At 35.6% G+C, this 23,773-nt stretch overlaps 1 protein-coding gene across 10 annotated transcripts in view; it reads right to left on the bottom strand.

The window, feature by feature from the left end:
• Nucleotides 1-23,773, bottom strand: part of LOC115944092 (uncharacterized) — a 501,430-nt gene that overhangs the window by 9,799 nt on the left and 467,858 nt on the right. The window contains exon 4 of one of the 10 annotated variants that reach the window (XR_014138761.1): nt 4,059-4,097. The exons of the other annotated variants lie outside the window; for them this stretch is intronic. The gene's annotated coding sequence lies outside the window, so the exon portion shown is untranslated. The remainder of the gene's footprint in view (nt 1-4,058; nt 4,098-23,773) is intronic. 10 annotated transcript variants of the gene reach the window in all.

The following is a 23,773-nucleotide window of genomic DNA, read 5'->3' as shown; positions in this document are numbered from 1 at the left end:
CCTTTGTCCTTCAATTGTTCTTTTTAATGACAGAATGTGGTAAATTGCCTACCCTTCCTTTCTACATGAGCAATATTTCTGAATTACTTGCCAGCCAGAACTAGCCATCAGTGACTCTGCAGCATACAAGAAATACATACGAAGGAGAGAAAAGTACGGCAATTCTCAAGCCAACTGTAATGCTGTCTGGTGCTTTAGAAATTTCAGTTTACTCACACAGACAGATCCCAGCATGCACTGCAGGACCGCAGGACCAACTAAGGTAGCAGTTTGGCAACAGATCTGTGGCAACAAACGTGAAGGACAACCATTTGCAGAGGTTCCAAAGAAAACATCACACAACCCATAAAGAGAAAGATGCATCTGCAGTAGGAGATGTATCTCTAAAATCAGCTCCTACAGGCTCCTGGTTTGAAAGAAAAAAGCAAAGAAGAAAAGGAAAAACTTAAGCACGAAAGCAAAAAACACAAATAAAAGAAGTGGGCACCCAAAGAAAACATGGAATGAAGTACACACTCTCCTGAGAGAGAGAAAGGCAGGAAAGAAAAGCATAAGAGAGGGAGAAAGAAAAGGAAATGGAGAAACAGGAAGAGGGAGGGGAGGGATGAAAGAGGGGGAAAAAGGAACAGGAAGTAAAGCGCACAGACAGAATCCCCGGGCACTGAAGCAACAAATAACACATGAAATTAGACTTCAGAAACTCAAGGTTCGGGAATCGTGTTCAAGCTTAGAACTTAATGAAAAACTACAACAGAAATTAACACGTGTCCAGCATAGCTTAAGATACTTATTGTTGGTAACAGAGGTCCCTGCTGACTTCTTCCTTCCTGTTCTATGCGTATGAAACTGGTCATCTCTTCAAGTCTCTTTGCTCAAATACATCTTTTTTTTTTTTTTTTTTTTTTTTAGCTCTCTAGCATCTGTCTCCTTTATGCTATTTTTTTTCTAGAGAGTGCCCACAATACTCTGGATAAATTAATGTCATGACCTCGCTATGGTTATCAGACATAAAATGTCGACTATTTTAATAATTGAACATGAGCTTACAGCAAACTGCCTACTGATATCTTAGCTCTGTGGATGATCTGCATGAGCACCTCACTCCTAGCTCTGCAAATCAGAAACAACAGATGCAAATACAACTTTCCCCCCGCCCCCGAATCCACGACATCTCTTTTTCCTACATTCAGAGACAGACACACACATCACTCAACTTTACAGAATGCATAAAAATATTAACGAAGGAGGTTAAAAAATCAAGGGGAATAAAGGTTTGAAGACAAATAACGATTATAACTGAATGGCCATGCATTTAAAATATTTATATCCAAACAGGAGTTAGCCAGTTTCAAATGTCTAAGCTTCTGTCAAGACCACCATTAGGGCCAATGGGAATGCAGACTTGATTAAATCAATATTTATTTGAAAGAAGATGTTGTAATCAATCAATTCAGTTGCCACTGTCATAGATATGCGTTTAAGATCTCTTCTGATTCTAATTTCTAATCATCAAAACTAAGACATCCCTAAATGAGGCTTTGGCTATGGCTAAAGTTTTTATAAAGTAAAAATTTCACCATGCTTTATATTTCATTTAAGCAATGTAATGCAAGTATGGTCTTGCTAGATCAATTATTTTTATATGTTATTTTCTATGTTTTGTTTCTTTAAAAAATTACCAAGATAGATCTGAATGTATATCAAATGACATATTAAGTTAGAGGAAGCAATAACTCCTCTGCAATACTTTAATACAACCTGTCCTCCACTTTACTGCTAAGGCAGGGAGGGATTTTTTATTTCTTATAAAGGCCATTTGAAATCAGTGTTATTATGGGAATCATTTTTAAAAACACTGGTGGGGTTTGGGGTAAGAGAGACAGAGGACAAGAAAAAGGTCTACAGTTCAAATTTCGATTCAAAATTCATGGCCATGCAGAATATATTGTTTTTTTTACTAGTTGCATAATATTTTCTTTGTTTTACTTAACCTACACTCTCTAAGAAGGTGCAACCAGCCACCTGTAGGTATTATAAGTAAGTAAAGGTAAAAATCGAGTTCCTCTGTTGCCTTAGCCATATTTCAATGTATAATAGCACACATGGCTGGTGGTTACCATTTTGGACAATGCAGCAATAGAACATTTCCACCCTTGCAGAAAGTTTTATTGGACAGTGCTGACTTAAACAGTCCTTGTGAAAAGTTTATAGCATAACTGATCATTGGGTCCTGATGCTTTCATTCCAGTCTATTTTGGGAGAATGAATCTGTATTGATTTATTTGAACATCGGAAAGAAGAGAATTTCTTCTAACTGAAGAGCATCTAGTGCTTTGGTTTACTAATAGTTTTGACATATGCAAGATTACGTAATGTGAGGGGTTATATAGAAAATAACTTTAAGGTAGTTGGTAACACAACCATCAGAAGACACACAAAAAATACCCCAGCTAAAGTCTCTGAATAAATCTGACAGATGCTTATTTGTCTAACATTTCCAGAAATGAGAGCCATGCTCTTTTTTTTGTGTCAAACAACATATATTACATCTTTCTGTTTTCAGTAAAGAAAGGATGTAATAGGGGTGCCTGGGTGGCTCAGTCAGTTAAGCATCTGACTTGGGCTTAGGTCATGATCTCAGGGTCCTGGTATCAAGCCCTGAGTTGGGCTTCCTGCTTCTCCCTTTCTTTCTCCCTTTGCCCTTCCCCCTGCTCATGCTCTCTCTGTCTTTCTTTCAAATAAATAAATATAATCTTAAAAAAAAAGAAGGAATGTAATAGTAGTGAGTAGCAAAAATCCAGGGAAAAAAGCAATTTTAAAAATCCTACTAAAAAAAGGAAAGAGTAGCAGTTAAGAGCAGCAACAATTATGGCTAGACATTTTTTTAAAAGAGAAAATAAATAGTAATATTAAAGGGTAAGGGAGACAAGAATCAGATGCCAATAAACACGGATGATCTGGTTGGGAATTTTCTGTTAATACAACATTGGCAAAAAAACCAAAACAGGTGTGTATGGGTGTGTATATACCTTGTTAAGGTAATTTTGAGTTACCAATGAGATTCTGGAACAAATTATCTTAAGCAAAATGAAAATAAAGTGTAATATAGATGTATGTGAGTTACTACTCTAAAAATTTTATGGTGAAGGAGACAGCTAGTTGTTAATCAGGGAAAAACCTGACCTACATTTTCCTTTCAAAGTTTAGTATTTGGACTAGAGTATGATTCAGTTTTTAACTCAGATAGTTTTTGACTGGGATGCAAAAGATTTGTCAACCTGGAATTATTTTTTTTAATCCCTCTCTTTTTTTTAAGATTTTATTTATTTATTCACGAGAGAGAGAAAGAGAGAGAGAGGCAGAGGGAGAAGCAGGCTCCCAAGGAGCAGGGAGCCCGATGCGGGACTCGATCCCAGAACCCTGGGATCATGACCTGAGCCGAAGGCAGACGCTTAACCATCTGAGCCACCCAGGCACCCTCATCTCTCTTTTGATAAATACAGAGCATCACAACTGACATGGAAAAATAATCACATAGATTTCTCTTCCTTTCTAAAGGGATGATCTTTAGACCCTGGTACATGAAATCTAATGTTCATTCCTCTATCTAGGAAATGTCTATGATAGTAACTCTCGATGGGAATCTCTCTCCCTCTCTTTTTCTTTCCCTCTTCTCCTCCCCACCTCTGCTTTCCCCAAGTGTGCAACCCCTTGCCAATCCAGCCTGTCATCAATATCCACCAAGGGACCCCATTCAAAGCCACACTAGCGAGATGAGCCATGAGGAGAGCTTGTCCGAGATGGGGTAATTACGGCAAGAACATGAACTTGAAGGAGGTCTTGAGGGGAAAGTGGCTGTAACAGTCACTGTGGTATAGCCACATACAGGAGCAGACAGGTCTGGAGGACGCTAGTGGAGTCTTTCTCTTTCAAGAAAAAAAGAAAAAGGCAGGGTATGATAATGAGGGGCAATTTAGAGACCATGAACAATTATGCCATATCAAATTATATGTAAATCTGAAAGAGCGTTTTTTGATAGTTAGCAGGATTATACATACCAATAGTAAAAGGACATTTCTGCTGTGTTGATGTGCTTCCTAACAGGTGAAAGAGAAAAGAATTAATCTTGACTTTTTAAGATGGGATGTAAATAGAAAGGATTTAAATATCAAGTGACTTCAGAATTATTGTCATATTTAGAGCTTGAATATTATGGCAAAGGAGCAATAATAATTTGTTTTAGCTAACATGATTCTAGAAAAATACCATTTTCCTTATGTTCTATATACGACACTTTTAAACAAAGTTGGGAAGTGGGACGGGAACTGATCTATGAGTCAGAAAACTGGGTCTGGTGTCAATTCAGTAAATAATAGTTTTTGGTCTTGGATAAGTCACTTAACTCTCAGAACCGTGGTTCCTGTACCTTTAAAATTGGGTGGGATGACTAGGTTAATCATCAAGGCCTAATTCAACTCTAAAATATTGTGCAACGGAAGGGGAGTAAAATTAGAAACACGTGTTGGTCATTACTACCTAGATATTTGTACACATGATTGTCTCATTGATCATCATAGTACTGTTAGTAGCATCTATCTCCAGAAAGATTAACGATAGATCTTCTTCCTATGTCCCAGTGATATCTCACGTAATAACTAAATCTCAAAAATTTATCATTTCATCTTATTTGCATAATATGCTAATATTAAAATTTTTATTAGATATTTTATGTGGTTTACCCTATTTACATTTAAATTTTCACTTATTTGAAATAATATAGAAAATATCTTCATTTTAGGACTGGGGAGGTAGCAATTTTTTAAGATTCAGAAAAATGTGTATATACTGTTATGGCACATGCACTAAGGGGAAGAAGTCACAGTTTCTTTGGATAACTCACTTGTAAAAATTCGCCAATATAGATAAAAAAAACTTTAGAACGAATTGATTGGATAGACCTATTTCAGCTTTAATAACACATTCAAAATAGCAAGCTAAAATAAGTCAGGCTATAAAACCTCCTTAAGTAGATCTTTGAAATTTTAAAATAAAAAAAAAATCAGAAAATCAGGTGAATCATAGGTTTAAAAATTTCTGTCAACTACTGAAAACTTTTAAAACATCTTCTTTGCCTTTTAAAAATACTCATTTTGAAAGCTGCTTAATTTGGGTGGAATAAAGTTATTAATGGATAGTTATTATTCTGATTGCTCATAATCATTCTTATTCTAGATTTTTTAGAGTTTCCTTCAATATGAAAAAATAAGCTAATTTCATAGGGTTTTTTTCATCATAAAGAAAAAAATATTTTATCCATTGATCATGATAGGTAAGAATGGAGCACAAAAGATAGAGTAAGTTATCGTAAATAAAAAAGTATTCTCTCTATACTTATATTTCCTTTCTTGATTTTTTCCTATTCAAATAATGTTTATTTTTGAAACCTAATATCATTCAATCATATATGTTCCAGACTGAATTTTCACTTTGTTATCTTTATGCTCAATGATAGAAATTGTTTCCTGATTAATAATACATTTTTAGAAGTATAAACACTGTGAGACAAATTTAACTTTTCAAAGCATCTTCTTTCATGAAGAATGCCACTATACTATACTCTCAAACATTATTACATAGGTTTTCCATCCGATTTCATAGGATGAAGACATTTCCATTACATGGGAGTAGAGGAAAATGCTTCTAAGCATTATAAATCTCATTTAAATATATCTGAACAGTAAAGGTTCAAGTGTATCCTGCATTCTCATGCTTTGTTCCCATCCTTTCCAATCAATTGTATTGATTTGTTAAGGGTTAGAGGGTATACTTTCACTGATCAAGGAAACAGCCTGACACAGCAAAACCTTCTGACAACTCAAGGCAGATCAATCCCACCTTTGCTTTCTTTTGGATACATTATGGTTATTCATTCTGCAACACCTAAATTCCATAATACATATCTTAGTTTAAGAAAGGAAATGGATAAAGAATCACCTATTTTCTTGGAAAAAAACAATACATTTCTGGATCTTCCCCACCCTGAATTGCTTTTGAACTTGATGGACATTATATCATCTGATCAAGTGGTTGGCCTCCTTTTCTAGTTCATTTGAGAATTCTGTCCCTTTTCAGGATTTTACGAAGCATTGTGGAAAAAAAACTTTAAAAAATGTTGAATCCATTTAGAAAATGAGTGTCTGAGAAAATAAAAATGAAAACACATCATTGTAACCTTCTTTTCCAGGGCCACCTACCCATTCATTTTTTTAATGCCTTGGTGGAACTGGCCGAGCTGCTCACTGTCCACAGGTCCTGACTTCAAGAAACTCAAGGACCCAAATTACCTTGGAAAATAATTCTTTAAAAACCTTCATACAGTATTATATTGGTATACTAATTCTCTTATGAGGGTATTTTGTAAGACCCTATGCTCAAACCCTCCAGGAGTTACTAGTATTTTGTTTTTCACTGTCCTGAAAAGTTACATGCTGTTTAATACCCTTCCTACCCTATAAAATTTACTTTGGTAACAAAGTAAATATTCACAAAAATTCAAAACCCTCATAGTCCAAATGGCCCAGGGGCCTGTCAGTTTTTTTGTTTTTTTGTTTGTTTGTTTTTTGTTTTTGTTTTTTTTTTTTTTTTGCAGTCATGCTTGATTATATTTCTTTATTTAGCAATTTAATTAATTTATTTTCTCTTATGTGCCACAAGCCATAACTCATTAAGGAAAAGGTTTAGAGTTTATGTTCAGACACTCTGCCATTATAAAGCTTTGAATTTAGGAGAAACATATTTCCATTCCTGTGCCTGACAAAGACATGTTTTAAAGTACACATTGAACAAAAGAGAACAGCTTTTCCATTCCTAAATGCAGTGCTCAGTAGGACAGAAAACTTACTGGTTCTCTTAAATGCTAAACCTTTAAAACATTTGCTGGATGACAGCATTATAGAAAAAAAATAGTTTCTTTAGCAAAGAATTAAAGCTGAATATGCAACATTTCTTAGGAGCATTGAATAAGTCTATTTGTCCAGCTTACTTTGCAAAGACTGCGTAGAAAACAGCACCATAAACACTTTCAGTCCCCACACAAGGGCTAAACAAAGAGTCCTCTTTCTAGCCATCTAATCGGGTAATTTATTTTTTCAACCATCACATAAATCGAAACACAGCTGTAACCAATGACTTGCAGATCCAGTTCCCAGCCAGCTGGAATCAGTTCTGCTGAAACAGCAAGATTTTTACATTGTTCACTTCTGTACATCTGGAGAAATCATTGAGGTTCAAAGGTGACCAGAAAAGCTCTTTAAATAAATTCAACCGACAGTGAAGATTTGCCTAAGGATCTATAAACTCCACATTCACTTCTACAAAATGTTCATTTCATGAAATTAATTCTTATAAAGGCTATTTACATCCTCATCTGTATAGACTTTATGAGTTGCTAATTGAATTAAGCACTTAAATGCCTGTTTCTTTCAAACAACTTGCTTAGGGTTCTTCCAAAGTTTTCATAGGAGGTGTAGCTATTTAAAGACGGTTACATTAAAACATTATGTTACAAGCAGAAACAGGGACTATAAGGACCTGTAACAAAAGCAGAGATGAGATATGTACCTACTCATATCTCAAGTTTAATCTTGTTTAGCTAATATAATCCTCTATTTAGATAAAATAAAGGAGAAACACTATCCGAAAGAAAGCAGAGCTGGAACACCTCCATCAAGCCAGGCAGGCAAATCCCTAAGGAGCCAGAGTCCTGGGAGAAACAAACTCCAATTAGGAACGTTCCACATGCAGTATTACAGGGAGGTGATTCTGGCACTAGAAAAGAACCCCCCCCCTCAAAAAAAAAAAGAAAAGTAACGAAACCTAAGAGCAGCAACCCCTTTTGCTTTACCCTAGAAGCAGATACGTGCACACAGGGCAGAAGTTAAGCCTCCCCAACACAAAAACGGACACAGCCAATCCTTGATGTAAAGAGCTTTCCTCAAAAGTTAGATCAACTTAGAGCAAACAAAAACCCAGAAGAATCAGTGTAGCTTGGCATTTAAATTACACACCATGTATCAATTCAAATGCATAATTTTCTTCACTAAAGCCATCACAAAGATATTCATCTTGGGGAAAATGAATGTATATGTCTGACAGACTTCTCAATAAAATTTTTATCGGGTCAAAAAACCATACACAAACTAACCACATATACGTCTTATTTTTCCCTCCTTTGGTTAAGTCAATAGACAAGTAAACAAGTTATTTTCAATAGTCAGCCATCTTATTCAAATGTGTGGCTATTTCAGTGAGTAACCTCCTTATGAATTATACCTCTCATTAAAAAAAAAGTGAAAAAACAAATAGTAATAAAGCATACTTTTAGTGTTTATTGAATGACAGATGGTGATCACAGAGTAAAGAGCGATTCCCCATTAGATATTAAATTCACATAAAAATGTATTTCACTTGGTAAACATGTGTCCGATTTTTATGTCTGTCACTGGGTACAAAGGCTATAGAAAAACAGTCTGGAGCAGTTAGAAATCTGGTTTAATAAATAATAAAATATTCAGTGTCATGAGGATTACGTTTAAGAATTTCAGGACCCTAGAAAATTGAATCTAACCAAAAGGCAGATCTGCCCTCTTGTCCACTACTGGTTATTGACTGGCTGAGGCATCCAGAGGAAGGCAGCTCTGTGGATCCCCTGTAAAAGAAGAATCTAATGTCCTTTCCAGCTCCAATGTCCACATTCTTGTAGGCAATTTTTGAAATCCCAATATATGTCTGCTTATCCTATTGCTCCTCTTGAAATGTAAAATCCCAAATTTTCTTTTTTAATGTCATCACTTTGGGGATGAACACCATTTAAAAAAACAAACAATCTGTCCTTTTAAGAGATGAACCAACCAACCCAGAGATAACCAGAATCTACTATATCATATTCTTGATGAGCTGAGGGAAAGTTAACTTTATAGGAAAAATTCTTGAATGGACATGGCTTAATTTTATGAATATGTCATTAAATATTAAGCAACCAGTTAAATTTATCATTGTTTTAAAACAGGACTAAAATTAGGCAGCTCCCACACTCTGTTCTCTACTGCAATATTAAAGATGCTTTATGAAGAAATTCACGTGACTGGAGTTTCCAGTGCTATTTATAAACATTTACATTCACATGTATCCCAGAATCCTGTGATCTGTGATGTCTATGTATTCGTTCAAATGTGCAATATTTCTAAAACATCTGTAACGTATGATATATATACACATTTATGCTAGGGAACCTTATGTTTGTAAAAATAAAAATATCCCCAAATCTTTATAATCCATGATAGAAAATCACCTGCACCAATAGTATGAAAAATTATCATGTTTCACAGATACTTGTTTATAACAAGACAAAATAGACTTCCCACAATAATTTCAGAGGGGAGGAGGGTAGGTTTTTATTAGAAAGTAATTTGTCTTAGGTCTTTCCTAACTGATAATATCTTGTAGTATGCCCAGCTTACAAGTAAATTTAATAAATAATGAATTATTCAGTCATGAGGATTGCCTTTAAGAATTTCAGCACAACAGAAATATGTTTAACAAAGGATTTGGAATACATATTTAATCTGTGACCCATGCAACATAGGCTAGGAAACTTTATAGAAAAATGCCCTATCTGTGTCATTGTGAGTTGTTAAAATCTAAAAATGTTGTCAGTCCTCATCCGTCCTCAAGAAACTAAGAATGGGTTTCTCATTAAATATTGAGCTGGTAGACTAAAGGTCTAAAATAGGCAAAAGTTCTATGTCCATTTGTGAATTTTGCTCTTACTGTGCTAAGAGATTATTTTGTCCATTAACATTAGCCTGACTCTTTTTAAGTCCTGGCAAGATATGGTATTTCATCAATATCCCAAACCTTTGTTAAGCATATTACATATAGTCTTGTGTGATAATAATAGTTTCAATTTCTTTGGGCTAGCTCTTTAGAAAGTCAGAACATAAATTTTAAAAGTACGTATTTAAATATAATTACCATTAAACTAGCCTAAAGAATTATAGTTGTTATTTAGTAAAGGCTTTTAAACCTAATAATTGATTTTTTTAACCAACAAGGTAGCATTTATTTATATTAGTTGTTTGCTTAGATGTATATTTCATTTGTAATGGTACTCAAGTATCATCTAGTCTCCATGGGGAAATGATAGAATTTTACATATTTAAAAGTGGTTTGAAACATGGCGAGGTAGAAAGTACTAAAAATCCATATTCAGGGAGGGGTGAGAAATCCAGTTTTGTCACATAAAGATGAGCAGGAGGAGAATGCAGGGAGGTGGAGCTGGAGAAGCACCATGCGGTGAAACAGAAAGAGCTCATAAGACAAGATCGTTCTTCACAATATTCTAGAACATTCTTGAATCAAATAATACCTCCAAGTTAGGATTATCCATGAACTCATTTATCTCTTTCCTATTTGAAGAAAAATATGTAATATTTAAACAAATTTTTCTCTATGTCTGATAAAAGAGAACTGGATCTGACATTGACTTGCAAAATACTGATGGATTTATCTTTAAAATTTCAGTTCACCACTGCATATAACCAGGAATAAAGATTTTTGAAAGTCTACTCTGACCTTGGAATTTTAAATTTTGATGGGTTTTCTCTGTCAAACTCTGGCAGGTCCAGTCACTTCTCTACCTAGGGTTGGATCTTGGTAATATTCATTCCATAGGAAATATCAAGAGAAAGTAATCAGGATATTTAAAGATCATAAGATTATGACCAAACACTTTGATTCCTTGACTGGATTATCAAAGATACTGACTCCTTGTCAGAAAGTTGGATATCATAAACGATTTTAGAATATTTTTACGCAAGGGTTTAGCCAAAATCTGGAGGCCAGGAAGGAAGAGACCATTAATTCATGTATAAATTCTTTGGGAAAGAAAAAGACTACAGGTATATATATATGATGTATCTATATACATATAAACATGTTTTTAAATAAAATATATAAAATTGTATATACACATATATTTTATATATGTGTATATATATACACATATACACACATGAAACATACAAAAATATAAGATATGTGCGTGTGTATATATATATATATATATATAATTTTGTAGTTTAATCCCTTCACTCAGAGATTAATTTCCTACAAAAATGTCTCACAGATTTGTAGAGATATGAAGAAGTAAAAAATCTACAAGGGGAGCTTTTGTCTTTAGAGGATTGATTGATATTACTTATCAGTGGGTGAAGTTACAGAACAGGCTGCTATAAAATTATTTTAATTAATTTATTTGTTTATTTATTTACTGAGAGAGAGAGAGTGCATGCAAGTGGGGGGGGGTAGAGAGAGAATCTCAAGCTGACTCCATGCTCTCGGCACAGAGCCTAACTCGTGCTCAGTCTCAGGACCTGAGATCATGACCTGAGCCAAATCAAGAGTCGGACACTTAACTGACCGAGCCACCCAGGTGCCCCTAAAACATTTATTTTAATTAGACTAAACCTAGGAGCTCTTTCAAAATCAGCTGATATTCATGTTAGGGTCAGATTTCATTTTTTTCTTCCTTCCCCCAATCTCACCACCCTTGTATTAATCAATTTTAAAGAAAAAAAAATTTCTTCCTTTTCAGAGAAAGAATTATAAAATACTGTGTTTGAAATCTTGAGTCTATTTTCTTTCAAGAGGATCTATAAGTCTTGCAAATATACCATGTTAATCAATGCATTTACCTTTCCATTCCTTTTAGTAGTAAACATTTCCCAAAATATTATAGGCACTGTCATAGGCAAGCCAGGGTTAGAGCTCATGATTTACACAAAGGCTATGTCCATTAGCTAGCCTAGACAGAAAGAACATTATACCCATATTACTATACCTATAAGCCTTATATCTGTGCAATAAATGCAAATGAAGTTAGGGGAAAAAGTGATTTGGGGTCAAGTATCTCAATACTTTTTGCCTTTTTTTTAGAACCAACCTCATATAAATGTTTACTTGATATGTAAAAAATTGGAAAAATCACATCCAATTGGACCCTTCAAATAGTACACACCTGTCAAGAAGAGTTACATTGGGTTATTTCTAAGCTTTCACTCACTCTTGAATTTAATTTGATATATATTTTGTGAGCGTCCACTGTGCATGAGTGACTAAGTTGCTAAAAGAATTAATAAAATAAGGGGAGAAATGGCATCTGTCCTCAAACACCTTAATATGTAGGGGAAGTGTCAGACACAAACAAAATTATAAGGCCTGGAAATGTGAAGCATGTTATTTTATACAAAGTGCTATGAAAACAAAGGGGAAGGAGGCAATAAATATTGAGTGCTGCAGAGAAGGCTCAAAGCAGGAAGCTCCACTTGAGTGGAGCCTTGAAGGAGGAGGACTGCCAGAAGAGGCAAAGTTAGAGAAAAAAAATGATATCCAGCCTGTGGGCAGAGAAAGAGGAAAGGTTCAAAGGTGGGGATTGATGCAATGTTTGGGAAATGGCCAGGCAAAGATGACAAAATGCTGGCTTCTGCAAGGAATGGTATTAGGAAAAATGGCGAAGCAGTTGGCTGAAATACAGAATCGGTCTTTAATGTTATGCTGAGGATTAATTATTTAGGCAAAAATAAACAACTAAAATCATCTTGAAGGGGGTTTTTTTTTTTTTTTCCAATAGTACAATGATCCCACAACAGGAATACCAATAATTGCTACGGATTCCAACACCAAATCCCTATCTAGTCCTGTGCTGATATACGCCATGCTAATTTATCATACCAAAGACTCCATGAAGTAAGTGGCATTCCTTATTGGCAAGTTATTGACAGGAAATCTGAGCTTCAAAGAAAGTTACCTAGTGTACTCAATGTCATACCACTAGTGAATGGCTAGAATTTGATCCTAGCCTATGTGATTCTGAAGTTTGTCATACCACCTCTCAAAGTTAAATTGGCCTGAGAGGACACTTTTGAATCTGGGTCTCACTACCCAATAACATGGGCAGTCTATCATGCTAGGAAGATCCTACAAAGAACTTCTAAGATGGTACAGAGATTCCAGGAATCCCTTTGTATTCTGAACATTCTGGAAGTGACAAGGATTCAATCATAGGTCTGTCCAATCCCAAAGCTCATGTTGTTTCCTTCATCGCATGCTTCTATTTGTCTAATTGATAATTAAGCAGCTGTGTAAAATTTCATCTTGGGAATGTACCAAAATTTGCTTAACTCTTTCCCAACTGCTGAAAATCTCTAGGGGGTTCCAATTTAGGTATATGTAAATAGTGCTGAAATCAATGTTTTTCTCCATGTCTCGTATTCTCTATTCAAATTTCCTCCTTTGTGTAATATTGCAGAAGTGGGAAGCTTATGGTTTAAAACAGCCGAGGAACTTTGGCCTAACTGAATTCACAGGTGGCCTAGGGAGGTTTTCCATTTTTATTTGAATTTTACAATATCTCAAACATAGAACCATAATATCTAATATGATTTCTTTAAAGCCTTTGCTTCTAAGTTTCATTCATGCATTCATTTTTCCATTGGTTCATTACTCAATCACGTTGTTGTTCCTCTATTTCTAATCTGACTACATATTATATGACTGAATGATCGGGTAAAGATAAGACTTTTCTTTGTCTGGTAGACTGTGAGAGTAGCCACCTAATATTTTAATATTCAAAGAACATATCAACAAAATCTTCTATTTTCTCCCATGCAGTAAAGTCTCAAGTGACACAATAAAAGAACATTTAGCAATACACCATAATGTCTATTCCAAGGAATAAGGTCCGTCAGTAGAACATCAAAGTTTGTACCAAATTTCCCACAAGGATTTTATCAAAACAAGAAATCGACCAGAGTTTGGACATTTTTATTGGCATTCTATTTCATTCACTTTTCGAATATTTTTAACTTTTTGAAAATAAGCACTTAAAATCACAGAAAAGTAAGCATAAGTGTATCATAGGACAAGTGTTTTTGAGGGGTCTAAATTAATTTTGAAAGCACACAGCACTTCTAATTTGAGAATTAAATATATAAAAGAAAAGCAGATAAAAATGCGCTAAAACTTAGAAACGCTAAGTTCTAATTTTGTCTCTGCCATGTTCATTGTGCAATGACAGACAAGCTAGTTAGCACTGCAAGGTTGTGCTTTCACCATTTGAAAAAGCATTAAGCTACCACAGTGGATTGGAATGTCAATTTTGCAACTCTTAGCCCAACGAAGACAAAAAGTGCCATATAAATGTGAAATAACATTTCCATGTAACAGATTGATATGGGGTTATTTTAGCTGCTGCTTTAAAATCAAGTTTTGCTAAATGAAAAAAAAAATCCCAATTCATCTCTGTTTCTTAAACTAGGCTTTATGCACCTGTATGTGGTGACAGTTACTGGGTTTTGAAAATGTGAAGCAGAGCAAAGAGTCAAGGAAAAAGCCTGAACTTTTTCCTTTGATTAAGGTCCATATGGTCTAGTAGGGTAAAAAGAAACAGAGACAACTAGTGGAATTTTCAGGATCTAAGGGCACTGTTATCCTGAGATGAAAAATCAAATAAAATTTCCAAACTGTAATAATGCCATCCCAATTCACATATCCCTTCCCCAAAACTTTTAGATTTACAAACCAAAGAAAAATATGAAAGACATTCTAGACTCCTTAAAAAAAGATAACCTTATAATAATTTTTAAAATAACTACCTGCAGGGGGGCTTGGGTGGCTCAGTCGGTTAAGTGTCTGCCTTCGGCTCAAGTCATGATCCCAGGGTCCTGCTCCTCGAGCTCCCTGCTCGGGGGCTCCCTGCTCAGCGGGGCGTCTGCTTCTCCCTCTCCCTGTGCCCCTCCCTTCCACTCATATTCTCTCTCGCTCACTTTGCTCTCTCAAAAAAATAAATAAATAATTGTTTATTTTTTTATTTTATTTTTTAAAATATTTTATTTGTTTATTTGACAGAGAGAGAGAGTACAAGCAGGGGAGTAGTAGAAGGAGAGGGAGAAGCAGGCTCTCTGCTGAGCAGGGAGCCCGATGCGGGACTTGATCCCAGGACCCTGGGATCATGACCTGAACTGAAGGCAGGTGCTTAACCGACTGAGCCACCCAGGTGCCCAATAAAAAAAATCTTTAAATAAAATAAAATGACAAATTGCACACAGAACCTAAAAAACACATCTACTACTTATGGGAAGAAAGAAGTGGTGAGTGAACAAATCAGGGACATGTAATATGTAAGGGTGCTTTCACTGGTTTCTTCCATGCACCCTGCAGAGGGTAGGAGGGATCCATTGGGTGGATTCTCAAATAACCCTAACCAGTTTTAAAGGACACTGACTTGTGACTGCAATAATTTATCCAAACCTCAGATATCCAACTTTTACAATTATAAAGTGAGTCATACATGACCATGTATCTTGGATAATTTTTATAGTGTCTTCTTGCCTTTATTCTTTATTAGAAAAAAAAAATCAATAAATAGTTGTGGGGAAATAGAAGGCATATTTTTACTCTGACTACTCCTCATCTCCTGTTCAGGGAGGAAAGATTTTTACCAATAGTCTAGACAACATTTCCACACAGATCTCTGTTGACTAAAAGAGTATCTATGTATCTATATATCACATTGTTTAGAAGTGAAAGTATTTCACTAAAGGTTACTTCTTAAAGAGAAGAAAACATGTTGGGTACCCCATGAATTGGAAGCATGCAGCACAACAACAAAAGAAGAGCAGCAATAGAACAAAGTCCAGCTTGTTTAATAAAAAATGCTTACTCATTCATTCAATCCTTACAGTCAAAACTCTTTTCACAAAGAGGATATCTGAACAAATTACAGAAGTAGAATTTCTAAACAAAGAGGCAAAATTTGACTTTCCTAGTTTTCAGTACAGTTACCTAAACTATGCCTACAATTCTTTAGGTTCCAGGTACTTTAGAGTTTTATGTACCTCAAACACGCCTGGAATTTTCTGTTCCTTTCTTCAGAACGGTTGGCCCTATCTTGAAAAACACTGAATTAAGAATTTAAAGAAACCCTGTAAGTTTTCCTTGAGATTAAGTACAAAATGTGTTAGATACTATTTTTAAAAATAGGAAGACAGGAAAGAAAAATCACAGAACAGCCTGTTCTTGAGGAGAAATAACAATGGTACACAATAATAATAATAATAAAAAGATGAAATTACTTAAGGGCTTCAAAATTTAACAACACATGAGGTTCAAACATATTTCTCTCACACTCCTCACTCTCCTGTTTCCCCGGCTTCTATCATTTTCCTCTTGGGATTTATCAGACAACCTCCCCATCACCCGCTACTCATCCACTGAGCAGATGCGTTGACATAATGTGAAAACCATGCCTTCTGGTGCACATTCGATCATGAATGCAACCACCGGATAACAGAAATTCTACTACACTTGACCAGTTGAGTATCCTTCCATTTCTACCTACATTCAGGATGCTTTTTGCTGCCATTCCTGTAATTTCCATCAGCTTTTAACCAACAACGAAATGGTTCATTCACCAGGCCTAGTGATTTTGTGATTGCCTCTTTTTCCTTTGAGATTGTTGTGATGACTTCAGAAAACACTCTATAATTTTACTCAGTTGTCTTTGTTTGAAGTTTAGAGGTAGTAGTTTAGCATGTTTTGTTAACAAATGTCGATCCTATTTATTGATCTTGACCTTGTTTTCAAACAATAATATACCGCTCACTTCTCCCTACTTCTACATGCAAAACTTATCACATGAATTCTCATTACATTTTCTACTTGTGACTGGAGCAAAGAAAATCTTTTAAGTCTTCCCCAAAGTGTAGCAGTAACACAGCTCTAAGGGAAGATAACTTGAATAAGAAAGAGTAGCCAGAGAATTGAATTTCATAAATGTAATAACAACGTGGAGCTTTAAGTCACACTAACCACGTTTCTGATAATGAAAGAAAATTCTTATACTTTGAGGCCTGGTGATCAGAGGACATTGCTTAGTTCTAGGTTAAGAGTCTGTGTCAAGGAGATCATTACCTATCAGCCTTACCTGGTACTAAAAATAATTTATTTTTAGAAAAATTATTAGGAAAGCACACACTGCTTTTGAAGTTGTCATTGAAGAATGGATCTAACTCATGTATGATTTAAATAAAATGTACATACATATTGCATAGAACAGAATACAACAAGGCTGATGTCACAAGGCCTCTCTCCTTTGGTCAAAATAATAAATGGAAAAGAAAATGTTAGCAATGATGAAAGAGGTAATGTATGCATCAAGAGGAAGGCCAGCTGCCCATATTTCAAAAAGCGTAAACTTCACTATTTTGGGACAACCTGTGAGTTCAAGGATCTAAGAGCCACCGCCTGATGTAGACTCACTGTAGACCAGACTATCTGCCAAGTCCATCCCTATTTTTCCTGCCTGAGCCTGGATCAACCTTTGCTTCTGCCACCTAACAGGCAGCTCAGAGGGGGTGGGATAATGTTTAATTGGAATAAATCCTGTAGGTAGCACTGAACCAGGCTTAAAAGCTTCAGCAAACTATTTAACTATTTGAACATCAGTGTTCTAAGTAGGCCCAGGAAACTGAATTTGACATAAAGAAAAATATAATTCAAGATAAAGACATCTGAAAAGAAAACTTCATGAAATAGAATAATAAAATATGCTGAAAATATGCCCTTCTACGAAAGCCTAGTTATCTGGTGTTTGGGGTTTGTATACTGCTGATGTGATGTGAATTTTGGCTGCCCTAAGAAATATGAATATTCCTGAAAAATGGGGGCCAAACATAAGCCATCCCATGGGTAACCATCTTTTTTCTTCAGAATATGTGCAAATATACAATAAATATAAAGAACAGAACCATTATAATCATTTGAACATTAATCTTTTTGAAGAATTATACATAAGGCTATTCATAGCGATTCAGAATTAGTATGTTCTATATTATTTAAGTAAGCAGAACTAATGGGAAGGAATATGTATTATTTTTTTAAAAAATGAGTAGTACAGACAAAACAATATGAGGGTAAATCTTCCAGTAGCAAAAGGGACAAGTAGGTAACATAACACAACATTCATTTTGGGAACATCCATCATTTCCCTGCAAATAGATAACGGGTGTCAAAATGCCTATTCCAAACCTCACAATAAAATAACTTTTTTCCCCAAAAAGCTATGACTAAAAACATCCTGGATAGGGAACTTTCCACAAATGAGTATCCTAATTATGGAATTCAAAATAAGGATTGTACGTTCCCATACAAAGAGTTCATTATGACCTTAACTCCTGAGAAGCCTTCTCTCATGCTTGTTTATAGGATGCAGCTTAATTCATCAGAAGAGGCTTTCCATCTTGTATTCACTGGTTGCAGTTTAGCTTATTAGACAGATTCAAGGGGGAAATGTGCCTGTAATCAGACCTTCACCCCTAGACCCACCAGAAGGAGAATATACACAGGCAACAGTTTCTGAAGCATTAAAAGTAGCAGCCTCAGGACGGTCAACACAGACTATGAACATTCACACTACATATTGGGAAGCGTTAATTGAGGAATGTTTATCTGGCACGGGAGCCATCCCTTCTTTGTACATTCCGTAAGATGCTGGTGTCATGTTTACATGGCCACGCCACCTTGCAGCAACGCATTCTTCAAAACACTTGCTAAATGCTCATAATTACCTTTCTCTCAATACCAGATTCATACGCTTAATTCGATCTATGTTTTGGAACCCTGCATGCAGACAATGTATTATCAAAAAGATGAGATGCCTTTTATGATGTTGAAAGACAGGGCGTCATATAGAAACTGGTTTTATTGCAGAAGGCTGCTATGCATGCACCTGGGTGAATCAATGGTCCAGAGGAAGAAAGTAGGGTACATTTGATAGTTTCATATCAACCCCTTCTATTTGATGGAAGTTACTAATATTTTTAAAATACACATCTCATGAATTTAGGTTACAAAATATTTAGCCTGACCATGCAGGATGCAGTTCACTACTCAATGTAACTCTTTCCTGGCCAATTATATTTAGTATATTATGCACTTTTGTCTATAGGCATAGCTTTAAGATAAAGTAGTTACTACTTAAGATTCTATATTCACTTTTTAATTTTCAATTTTGAACATATACAGTAACTGTTTTGAATTTGAAATTATGTCATTTAGAACATTCAAAATATGGTTATCATTCTACTTACTCTCCAATTTATCTCTTCTATCTACACTATTTTTCATAAAGCCATCATGTTACACACACGCACACACACACACACAAGGGATTTGAGGGCAGACTATCAAGTAAAAATGGGAAAACGAGGTTGTAAGAATGAGTAGTTAAGGACAAAGTCCTACCTAGAGTGGCATATAAGAGACATTAGACTAACAAGTTACATTGGTTCCAACTCCAAAATGTTATTCAGAATTTTACAGATATATTCTCTCCTGATTCTTGATGCCTCTCAACTAACCAACAGGAAGTAGATAAATTCTCATTGGAGGACTTGAACTATAATTTATTATTATATTTTCTGCAGATAATCAGTAAAGGTAAGACACTGAAGAACTAATTTATTCTACCTGAAGGTGATAAAAAGCACATATGCCAAAAGTTTGAAATATATACATAAAAATTCAGAATTATGTAGCTGTAGTAGTAGAAAAATACCATGCAGGTAAACCCCTAAGACATACATTTTCTACTTGGCAGAATGGCATGAAGAAATACAGCTATTTCAGGAAAAGTTCATTTTTAGCTTTTGGTTCCATAAAAAGAACCTGTCTTATTAACTATTTTTCATATGAAGGAAGAACTGGAAAGTATTGCCTTAGAAATCTGAGTCAACTAGAATTAGTATAAAATTCGCTTTCAATAGCAAACAATATGACAAGCAGTGATAAATGCCATTTATTTTAGAATATTTTATAATGTTTATGTAAAAGCAAGACTGAAATATGTCCAGGGTTTGTTCAGAGGCAAACACACACTTTCATCCTCCCACATCTATAATTTAGAAAAGAGAGGAATTTTTTTTTTGGAAAGAGAGCAATTATCAAAAGCAGATTATAACCTCAAGTTAATATATGATAGTAATGAAAATTAAATGTTAAATTAGGTTTCCTCCAAGAATATGAAGGTAGAATATAAAGATTTTTCTTAAAAAAGATCCAAGCATGATGTCTATCTGGTAAAAAAGTGATCAAATATGTTTCATGACAGGTGTTAATACGTAAGGACAAGGTAAAAAAAAAAAAGCATGATTTACAGTGAAATCATACTAAATACAGATAATTACTAGACCTCACTACAATTATCTTGCTTTATTTTTTTTTAAAGATTTTATTTATTTATTTGAGAGAGAGAGTGAGAGAGAGAGAGAAAGAGCACAAGAGGGGGGAGCGGGAGAGGGAGAAGCAGACTCCCTGCTGAGCAGGGAGCCCGATGCGGGACTCGATCCCGGGACTCCAGGATCATGACCTGAGCCGAAGGCAGTCGCTTAACCAACTGAGCCACCCAGGCGCCCAATTATCTTGCTTTATTACAGTGGAAATTTTCATTGTGTGAGACTCATTTTTTTAATTTTAGAATCTTGCTAAAGTTTTCTGAGACGTTTACTCAGAAAAATAGATGATATTGATAGAAAGCAAAGGAATTGGGAGTAAGTCATCTAGAAACATATGAAGTCCAAGTGTCTCTTGAGGGGTATCTGGAGGTATCTACACAGCAGTAAAAACTGGTGATGTAGCACAATTAATGCACTTTGCTGATTTACTTCTTCTGGTTATCAAGGATGTAATGAGTTTCCTGACATTCTTGATTTGTATGTAGCAATCAGAGGATTTCTGAACACTAAGGGCAGGGGTTTTTGACTACTGAAAGCCATTCACAGTACTCAACCACAGGTGAGAGGGTCCTAAGACAGTTCAACGCCCCCTCCTCCATTCCTACACTGAAAAATAAGAGCATCATTTGAGGGTATAAAGAGAAAAAAAAATATCTACCAAATTCTGTTCGGGCTACTGTGTTTATCCCTGTAGACCTTTTCACTCCTTTTACCAGAGACTTTTGGGTCCACGCTTTTCTCCTTCTCACAATGGGATTGTGAATTTCTTTCTTTTAATTACGAGGGAACAGGTTACCAGGGTGGACAATTCCAGAAAAGCATCTCTCTTCTTTCCCCCTATTAATTTTTGCAAGGCAGTTTGAGGTGGATAGCCACTGGGCTAGGCAAAGTCATCAGCGGGGGAGGTGTTCTTGGAATGTGTAGAATGTGCATTCTTCGGATGCTTGGGAGGGTGGTTGCTCTCTTCTTGGCTTCTACCCATTTTCACTGGTTTGGCTGCTTCAGTAGGAAACAGGTATTACTTTTTTTTTTAATTAAATTTTTATTATATATATATATATATATATTATGTTATGCTAATCACCATACATTGCATTACTTTTAAACACTCAGTGGGTTCCCTAGCTCTTCATCACTGATAACTGATATTCATAGGGTTCTGAAACGGGCTTTTAGAGCAGAACTACATTTTATCCACATATGGTTTAGGTCTCTTCAATTTTTGTTTTGTTTATTCTATTTCTAAATTAAAGAATGAAGTTGAGAGAGTTATCTGGTCTTGGTTGAAGTCTTTTCGGCAATAAGCAAGACCGCATACTTAGCACTGGGAACAGACTAATAAGGCAAGACCCCTTTCAAGGAACTGGTGTGTTCATGGCTTATTCTTCATGAGCTTTTCATTTTGAGGGCCTTGATGATTAGTAAATAATGCAAATAGCCTCAGGCTATAACTTGCATTTACCTATAGTTTGCATCTATTCAGTAAAATATTTTAATTGCCATTATAAAATACCACTCTTTTCCATGGCTACTTCCTTTTTTTTCTGAAGAATAATTTAAAAACTCTGAAAAGTGAAATAAATCTTTTTATCCAGTCAACTAGTTTTTCTTTAAAAGGTTTTTAAAAACAGCAGATGAACTTCTGATCAACTCAAGCACACAGCTGTTTTCTAGAGCAGTCTCTGAGTCCCTGACTCACCGTAAGCCATCTTCATGCCATATTGCACTCCTACCCTAGTTCTTCCACTCATCCATTCTTGTTCATGTGCTTATGATAATTCTCTTGAGAATTATCTTAGGATTCCAAGTTGTATAAATGACAATGACGACAACTTTGCCGAAGCAAGCCATTTGAAACTGTCACGGATTAGGCTCTATACAGACTTCTGTTTGATACTCAAATTAATGTATAATATGAACAATAATGAAAACTAGTTGGTTTAGCAATACTATTGCAATATTTAAAATTTCATTAGTTTGCATAGGCCTTTGCCTACCTTTTTCTGAATTACAGTGGTATATACTACACATTCAGACATAAAAGGGTATTAAAAGAATATTAAAAATTGAAATAGTGCAAATGAATATGCACAATTCTTATTCCCTCGTTGGAAATCCCACGGCACAAGAATGCATTGTTCTGTCAAGGCCCTTATCACACTGTACTATAATTACTGTTTATCATCTATTTTTCTGACTAGGCAGAGAGCTTCAGGAGGTCTTAACCTATTTATCTTTGGATCTCCAGCTCTGACATAATGTCTGGCATGTAGAGGAGGCTCAGCACAAATCTGCTGAATGAAAGAATAAGTGAGGAAAGAGAATGGGCAGGATTTCCTTACTCTGACCCTCTATGGTACGTGACCTCCTATACCTCTTAGCCTGCAGGAGTCTCAGCTTCCTTATCTGTAATATGGGTGAAATAAAGAGATGTAAAGAGCTTCACAAGATACCCTGTGTATGTAAGCTATAAAGAATTACACAGGGCTTGGTTAACTTTATTTTTAATTTTTTTTTAAGATTTTATTTATTTATGTGAGAGAGAGAGAGAGAGAGCACGAGGTGGGGAGGGGCAAAGGGAGAAGCAGACTCCCCGCTGAGCAGGGAGCCGGATGTGGGGCTCAATCCCCGGACCCTGGGCTGGGAGCCCAAGGCAGACCCTTAACCAACCGAGCCACCCAGGTGCCCCAGTGCTTGGTTAACTTTAGTATATTTTAGCTCCATCAGAGCTGATCAACTTGCTATGTATAAAACTCTGGGCCAGGTAATGGGACACCCAAGCTCCTTTCCTGGTAGAGTGGAGAGTCTAGTAGGACATAATGCCAGGTAAATGGGCAACTGTAGTAACACACGTGACAAATGCTGGGCAAATAACAGGACACTGAGGAGCATGTTGGAGGGTCTTTACCACAGCCTTGGGAGTCTGGGGAGGATTCTTGGGGAATGTAGTATTTAAGACTATGCATGACAGGTAAATATTTCAGACAATGGAGGAGAAGGTGAAGAGACTAGGAAGGAAGAGTGAGAGTGTGATGTCATATGCATAACTAATCCTCAGACGTCAATGTTTAAAATGGACTGTAGCAACATCAATAAAGGAAGACATTTAAAAAATAATTTGATGGATCCAGATATCCAACAGTCAGTAAAAATAAGATGGAAAGAATGACGATGTTATGACAAGATGAGAACCTTAGGTATCTCTCTAGAAATTTTGTGTAAGGAGGGCTTCTTAAATTCCTCATGTCCTAGTGTTCTTCCAAAGACCATGTGACAATGCTTTCATAATCTTTTATGGTCCATCTGTTTCCAAATTATACAGAAAAACATCTAAGTTAAATTATATTTTTTCTTCCATCATGTAGGAAGTTTTCTCTTTGGAACTATATTTCCAAAAGTCTCCTAACTCATATAACCTTATTTAT

Source organism: Leptonychotes weddellii, chromosome 1 (assembly GCF_054177405.1).
Source record: "Leptonychotes weddellii isolate Sample4059 chromosome 1, ASM5417740v2, whole genome shotgun sequence".
NCBI lineage: Eukaryota > Metazoa > Chordata > Mammalia > Carnivora > Phocidae > Leptonychotes > Leptonychotes weddellii.
This window is presented reverse-complemented; position numbering and strand designations above follow the sequence as displayed.